Here is an 8312-nt window from a genome sequence, read left to right as displayed (position 1 = left end):
AAGAGAAAAGAGGAAGGACTAAGGGTAGGGGGTCGTAGGTGTTGCAGTGGAATTTGCAGAGGAGATGTTGCAAGGACTTCTGGGAAGGAACTGCAAAAGTTGTGAAACTGCAAGGGCGCAGGGGGTACAGTGGGACTTTGTACATGTTTCTAGTAATTTTGCAGCCATTATATAGAAGCAGAACAGCAGTTAGCAGTTTCACCACATACTCCATTTCCTGTCTAGCCATCTTTCTTTCTGTACTGCAGTCCATCACAAATTGAGCTAACTGGATGTTCTTAAAATCATTCTTTTTCCTCACTGCACTAACTCCTTTTTGCCCCAAATCATTCTTCTGAAAGGACTCTGTGGAAAGCATATTTATGTTCTATCGAATGGATATTTGTCTAAACTCTATGACAGAAATCAATAGCCTAAGACTGCTAATAATACATGGAGCCTTAGTTTCGGACTGTGCGCCATGGAGTCTTGGAATTGGATCAGGGGCTGGTAGAGTGGACCCCAATGGGGTGACCCTGCTTTCTCACTTTAGTCAGTGCATCCCCACTTTTATATCTGGGTGCTGCTCAGAAGTTCTATAGACAGAATATTTCCACTCTTTAAAAATGATTCTACTGTATTTTAAAAAGTGTTTGCAAGAGCTGCTATAGTGATTCTATCACCTGGTTAATTTTCTGCTGATTTTTACATATTTAGACACCTCATTCTTTTGGTTAAATGAGTATTTTAGAGATCTCAGTTGCTGCTTAGAATATGGCCCCTTGCCTGTTTTCATTTTTAAAGGCATTTTGTCGAATAGTCAATCACTGAACTTAGCCTCTGTTCCTGTGTTTCTAATTTTAGTATAGAATTACCTCTGTGTTTAATTTTAGCACGTGAAGTACACACACTCACACTGACTCCCATGGCCCTGACTGGCAAGTGTAGGAGGCTTCCAGGTCCTGAAAAGGTACCTCACAATGTTCTGGGGGAAGAATTGGAAGCGTCACTCCCTAATACTGAAGTTTACAAAACTTCAGTGAGAGCTGAGCTCTCTGCAGGACTGTCTGCAGAAAAGAAGCCTTCCAAAGACTGTCAGCGTGGAAATGTGCTGCTGCTAGTAGACCAAGGACACCCTCCGTCTCCAAGAGGACGCCCTGGGCAGCCTCACGGTTCCAAAGGCATCAGCACACACACTAAGCAGATAGTGTAATCTAGGAAGTGTCCATCCTGTGGACATTTTGGATGACTGATGTGAAGCGTTAGAAAACGGTGGTTTTGCGTGTCCTCTCATATGCCCAGGCGAGAGGCATCCGACGAGGTGAGTGGGTCTTGCTCTCTGAGAAAAACCTAGAGTAAAGCAAGGCCCTATGTGTAGTCAGACGAAGGCGGCTCGTAAGCACCTGGGCTGATTAGCCCAATCCTGGGCTCTGCCAGTGGTCTTCCAAATGGGACTGCTGTGCGTGAACGCTCCAGGCGACCTGGGCTCTCCGCCTTGTAAATCTGTCTGATACACGTTTCAAATATCTAGCCGCGTCTGTGGCCCCAGTCCGTCTTAGACATGAAGAGACCGTGTCAGATCTTGACTCCACAATGTGGAAGACACGTGACGACTCCACTTGAGGGGCCAGTGGGCCTCTTGCCCTTCCTCCCCTACGGGTGCCACCACTGTACCATGTACCCACCACTCAGCTCTCCCACGTTGGTCGCTTCTGTCGTGTTGGGTCTGTAATACTGCTGGAAATGCCTATTGACGAATGTGAATTAAAGTATTTGGTATGTTAAAAATGCTTTTTTTTTAAAATAAAATTTAAAGCACAATATTTGTAAGTGTGATCTTATGTTGGTTTCTGACACAGATAAAATAAGTAACTTTGAATTCATTTCCCAAAAAATGGTCCTTGATCCAGAGCAGGACAGGCATACTGTAATGTCAGTTCAGAATCACATACTTTTGCATGGAAGGAAACTTTTTCACTTATAGTGCATGGCCTGCATGGCCTGAGGGCAGAGTATACACCTGTATTAGGAAAAATGTACATTTCCATGCTTTAGACTGGCTCCTGGCAGAGCAGGAAGTAGAATAAAATAAGTTCGGTGAATTCACTTTATTCTCGGTCAGTAGAGTATGGAAGAGTAGAGACTTTTATTTGAAATATCTAGATTGGAAACCCCAGCCCCTGCTGCTGTCTGGCATTGGCAAATTATTTGTTCTGCCTGAACCTCCCATTTTCTTTCTCTAAAAACCACAACTGTGCATCTGGAATTGCAAGCTCAAAAATTTTTTTAAGAATTATTTAACTTTATTCATTTGTTTTAATTTGACCAGAGAGGGGCAGAGGGAGACCTGCCAGTTCCGGGACTCAAACTGCGGTCGGCTGTGTGGGAGTCCAGCACCCTTGACCACCACACCACCTGCGGGCCCAACCACCTCAAATATTTACAGGAGCTAGCAGGTGACACAGGTGGGAATGATGGGGACCGTGGTAAACTAGAGCATCCCAGGTCACAGGAGAGCAAGCCAGTGTGAACAGAACTGCTATTTCTAGAAAAGATATAGAAATTCTATTTTTTAATTATTTTTATTTAACTTTATTTATTATTATTATTTTCCAGTTTGATCAAAGAGAGACAGGGAAAGTGAGAAAGCAAGCCACCAGGTCTGGGACTTGAACCATGGTCAGCCATAGACAGAGAGACAGAAAGCAAGAGGTCACCCCCCAGGGGGGATGGCCACGCCGGAATCCCTTTTCCTCCATTCTCCTCTCGGGATCTTGGGCACGCACGCACACACGCCCAGCGTGAGTTTAAGCTACCTGGTCTGGGACTCAAACTGTGGTTGACTACATGGGAGTCCAGTGACATAGCCATTGTGCTAACTGCTGGTCCCCCCATATTTTCTTAATGTGGAATCTAATTTTTAAATACTGTTTGGTAGCTAATTGATTATCTGTCGTCTACCACAGAGTTACATGATCATTATGGTTTGTGGGGAGGGAAATAAATATATCTTTTTTTTTAGGTTTATTTGTTTATTCCATGAGAGATAGGACCACCATCAGGGTTTTGACACTGCAAAAATTCATGCCAGCCTCAGCCAACCCTTAGTCACAGGCACACACATGCCTAGCAAATCCAGGGAGGTCTTCAGGTGTGAACCCAGAACCTTCCCATGTGGGTTAGCTGCCCAGAGTATAGCCTTTGACAGCTGCACCACCATCCAGCCCCAAGTGATTGCATTTTGGGTATGTGTTCTAAGTACATGGCCAAGGTATGCGTTTCCTTCCGTCAGAATTTTCATAATGCTTTATAGTTTATCAACTGGATAAGGTTTCACATATCATTTTTGTGGTATATATTTCTTTCACGTGTTTCATTAGGTGTTAGAGGAAGGAGATTCTGTGGTTCTGCCATCTGCACTCACATCCATTTTTGCAAATTTTTTTGAAATAACAAAATTCTCTACTTGCCTACTTTGAAAAACAAAACAACCACTTGGCCAACAGGTGCGTGGTGATTAAGGCATTGGACTCCCACATGGTTAGAGTCCCGGACCTGGTGGCTTGCTTTCTCACTTCCTCTCTCACTCTGTCTCTGATCAGATTAAAAAGTAATAATAAATGGAATTGACTAAGTCGTTCAAAAAAAGAAAAAGGATGGGGACCAGCAGTTAGCGTAATGGCTATGTCGCTGGATTCCCATGTAGTCGACCGCGGTTTGTGTCCCGGACCCAGTGGCTTAAAACTCACGCCGGGCGCGTGTGCGTGCGTGCCCAAGATCCTGAGAGGAGAATGGAGGAGAAGGGATTGTGGCATGACCATCCCCCCTGGGGCGTGATTTCTCGCTTTCTGTCTCTATGTCTCTGTCTGTCTGGCGAGCGCACGCGCCCTATAGTGAAAAACCTCTCAAAAAAAAAAAAAAGAGAACACCACCACCACAGGTATGCACCTTTTCTTAACTATTTTAAACACGAGTTTTATACAACTGAGAGAGGCACTGAAGCTCACCAGGAAGGCCCTCCTGGAACTAAATAACCCCTGATGACTCCATGTTTGGTCTCTAACAAATTCAACACATTTATTGGACACTTGGGTATTGCGTAGATGATTTTGCTTTTATCAAATTATAACCCATAATTCCATGAAGTATAAATTAATTTCATTTTACAGATTGATAAACCTAGTGGTTGATCACAGGCCATCTCCCCACCACCATTTCTTCCTCAACAAAATTACCACCAACAACAGTATTTTTAAAATTCAAATATTAGCAGATGTATCATTGTGCTGGTTCTAGAAATGCTAGGGCTCATTATGCAGTCCTTAAAGGGACTCCCCATATAAGGAACCAGATTGCAGGGGACCAGCAGACGGTGTAATGGTTACGTCACTGGACTCCCACACGGCCAACTGCGGTTTGAGTCCCAGACCTGGAAGCTTGAAACGCTGGGTGCATGTCCATGCATGCCCAAGACCACAAGAGGAGAATGGAAGAACAGGGATTGTGGCATGGCCATCTCCCCTGCAGGGTGATTCCTCACTTTCTCTCTGTCTCTGTCTCTTAGGTGAGTACATGCACCCTATAGTAAAAATCTCTTAAAAGATTTTTTTTTTAAATGTTGCATGCAAACACACTCATAGAAAGAATTTGAACTAGAAATTACTCATTAACTAGAAATAATGTGTAGAGTTTTAAAGACTTAGAAACAGCTCGTTCTGTTTCTCGTGTGTAACTAGGTAGAAAAGTGTGAATGAATCTGTGAAAATATCTGTGTAGGGGACCAGCAGGTGGCGTGGCGGATAAAGCACTGGACACTCACACATGGCCAACCGCGGTTGGAGTACCGGACCTGGTGGCTTGCTTTCTCACTTTCTCTGTCTCTCTCTCTCTCTGTGTGTGTGTGTGTGTGTTGTGTGTGTATCTTTCTGGTCAAATTAAACTAAATGAATGAATAAATAAAATTAAATAAATTAATTTTTAAAAAATCTGTGTACACCACTTCTAGTCTTGGTCCTCTGCGTTCACATTGATTAGCTGCATGTCTTCTGTGAAGATTCCATTGATTGTGTGACAGAACGTTTACTCCGCACACAGTGCAGTGGGCCTCCAGTTTCCAGCACGGTGCACTTGGCAGTCTCGGAAGGAATACAGTCGCCAGGTGCTGCATTCCAAGGACAGCCCCCGCAAGCAGCCAGGCCGTGCTCCCGCAGCATGCATGCACATACCCCTCACATCCCGCTCTGGGGGGTTTGGATAATGGTTTGTCCCCAAAGGTCCATGTTTGGAATTTAGTGTTGGAGTAATTGGATATCCCCCAGAACGTCCTGGGTTGGAACTTGATTGTGCCAATTATATCGTAAAGGTATTAAGTGAAAACTTTATTCCTTCATGGTGTCCCAGGGTGGGTTGGAGTTAGGGAAGAGCCTCCATGATAGAGTTCTAGTGGGTTAATTAAGCAGAACAAATGAGACCAGAAGGGCAGAGAAGGCCATTTGAAAACAGCCATGCTCCACCCTGCTAAAAGTTCTGCCTGCTGCCATGTCGTGATGACTTTGGACTCCCAGCCACCCGAACTGCGAGTCATTAAACCTCTACTTTTATAAATTCACCCGTCTCATGTATTTGTTCCCAATGCAGGTGCTTCTAAGGAAACTTGCCAAAGGGTCGTGTTAATACCACATGATCCTCCTTCCTTGTAGCCGACTGAACCAAGGGAGCCCATCGTTTGACCAGCAGTCAGATTTCCAAGAAATGCCTTTATTTTCAAGAAATGGGCTTTATTTTCAAGAAATGCCTTTCCTTTAAATCTGTGCTACTCAAAGTATGGCTCATGAACTGTTTGCTTCTTTTTTTATAAAAAGAATTATTTTATTTACTCATCCATTTATTTTAATTTGACCAGAGAGAGACCGAGGGAGGGAAAGTGAGAAAGCAAGCCACCAGCTCTGGACTCAAACTATGGTCATCTGTGTGGGAGTGTCCAGCACCTTCACCATGCTACCTGCTGGCCCCCTTAAGAATCATTTTATTTAACTTTCTCTGTCTCTCTGTCTCTGTCTTTCTTCTTCCCTTCTTTTCTTTCTCTTTCTTTCTTTCTTTCTTTCTTTCTTTCTTTCTTTCTTTCTTTCTTTCTTTCTTTCTTCTTTCTTTCTTTCTTTCTTTCTTTCTTCCTTTCTTTCTTCCTTTCTTCTTTCTTTCTTTCTTTTAACTTAGTCAAAGAGGGACAAAGTGAGAGAGAGAGAGAGGGAAAGTGAGAAATAAAGTCCTCAGGACCAGGACTTGAACTGCGGTCGACCATGTGAGAGTCCAGTGCCCTTAACCACCATGCCACCTGCCAGTCACATGAACTGTTTGCTTCTAACCACTAGGAAATAAGTATAGAAATTGAGAATTTAGACATTTTTATTACTATATTGACAACTGATTGTCTTAATTTTTAAAATAGTGATTTGTATTTTGTATGTCTTCCATGTCACTTTTTAAAATTCTTTCTAGAAGACTTTAAATAAGTTTTTTAAATTATTTTATTTACCACATTATAATTCCATAACTAGTATGTCCATGTGCACAAGATAGAAGCACCTTTGACGGGGTCTTGTCCTGTCCCAGTCCTCTTCCCCAGTCCTCCAGGCCCTCAGGCCCCCGGGCATGCGCGTAGGTACCCAGAGTTTCCAGCCAACCCGGAGTTCTCTCCTGGGGGAAGGCCTATGACTTTCAGCACTGCAGTTCAGTTTGCTACCAACTGCACCACCAGACTGGGGCTCTCGGAATTTGTATTGTATTCTGCAAAAATATTGATATGTGATGTTTCGGCAGAACACCTGGTCCTTCGCCACTATTGAAGAAGCCCTGCTTTAAATAACATGCTCACTTCCTTTGTGAGAGGAGGAGTCCAGCTGTAGTTTCTATTCTTTTATAAACAAGCTCAGTCTAGAATGTGGCAGGAGCTTTGTGTTCATTTGGTAAGAGGAGCCTTGGCCTTCGGTGTCTGACATCGTCGTTTCTGATCGTGATTTAGGGGCGGGCAGTGGACTCCAGATGAGGGGAACACCCAGCCGGCCAGAGGGAGGGGAGGTAAAACTAAGAACCTATTGTTCGGGATACGATGTGATGTAAATCGAGATAAACAGAACCCCATGGTCTGGGGTCATGTGGTATTACACCAGATTTGTAGGGCATTCGCATCTGATCATATGTAAAGCAGTTTTATGTAAGACATTTTATGTCCCACAAAAACCCACTTGAGTAGGCAGAGCAGATCTATTAGGCTGTTGGGAAAGTCATGACATAGTTTTCTGTTTGTTTGTTTTTTTGTTTTTGTTTTTGTTTTTTTGAGATATTTTTGCTATGGGGTGCATGTGCCCACCAGAGATACAGAAAGTGAGAAGTCACCCTCTTGGGGAATGGCCTTGCTGCCATCCCTTCTCCTCCATCCTCTTCTCAGGATCTTGGGCACACACGCACACGTATCCGGTGTGAGTTTGAAGCCACCGGGTTCGGAACTCGAACTGCGGAGGGCCATAACCAACATAATCACTACGCCAACTGCTGGCCCCTGTTTTTTGTGGAAAAATGCATCGTGTTGGGGCTGGCAGGTGGTGTGATGGTTAAGGGTGCTGGACTACCAAATGGCCGACCATGGTTCGAGTCCTAGACCTGGAGGCTTCATTTCTCACTTTCCTTCTCTTTCTGTTTATGTCTCTCTCTGGAAATAGTAAAAAATAATAAAGTTAAATAAAATAACTCTTAAAAAAATGCATCATGTCTTTCCCAATAACTCAGTGACACACAGGTTCAGGAGAGCTAGCTATGGAGGAAAGCGTCAGGGGAAAGGAAATGGCACTAACGTTACACCTCGAAGGAGATGGCATTCTGGCAGAGGCAAAGAATGTCATGCTGGACAAGCTGTCAAGAAGAAAATGGTGGGAACCAGCAGTTAGCGTAATGGCTATGTCGCTGGACTCCCATGTAGTCGACCGTGGTTCGTGTCCCGGACCCGGTGGCTTAAAACTCACTCCGGGCGCGTGTGCGTGCGTGCCCAAGATCCCGAGAGGAGAATGGAGGAGAAGGGATTGCAGCATGGCCATCCCCCCTGGGGGGTGATTTCTCGCTTTCTGTCTGTCTCTATGTCTCTGTCTGGCGAAAACCTCTCAAAAAAAAAAGAAGAAGAAGAAAATGGTGATGTGGAGGATTACTGGAAGGTGGATTTGGAGAAAGCAGTTGACCAGGTTACAAAGTCTTGTGTGAAAAACTGATGAAGCATGTCAACTTTAGGTCTTCAAACCTTAGAGTGCCATATGCAAAATGGCATGTTAAGATCTTCTGGGGCGGGG

Source organism: Tupaia chinensis, unplaced genomic scaffold, assembly GCF_000334495.1.
Source record: "Tupaia chinensis unplaced genomic scaffold, TupChi_1.0 Scaffold000416_1, whole genome shotgun sequence".
NCBI classification, from domain to species: domain Eukaryota; kingdom Metazoa; phylum Chordata; class Mammalia; order Scandentia; family Tupaiidae; genus Tupaia; species Tupaia belangeri.
The sequence above is the reverse complement of the archived record's forward strand: the minus strand, read 5'-3'. Positions refer to the sequence as shown.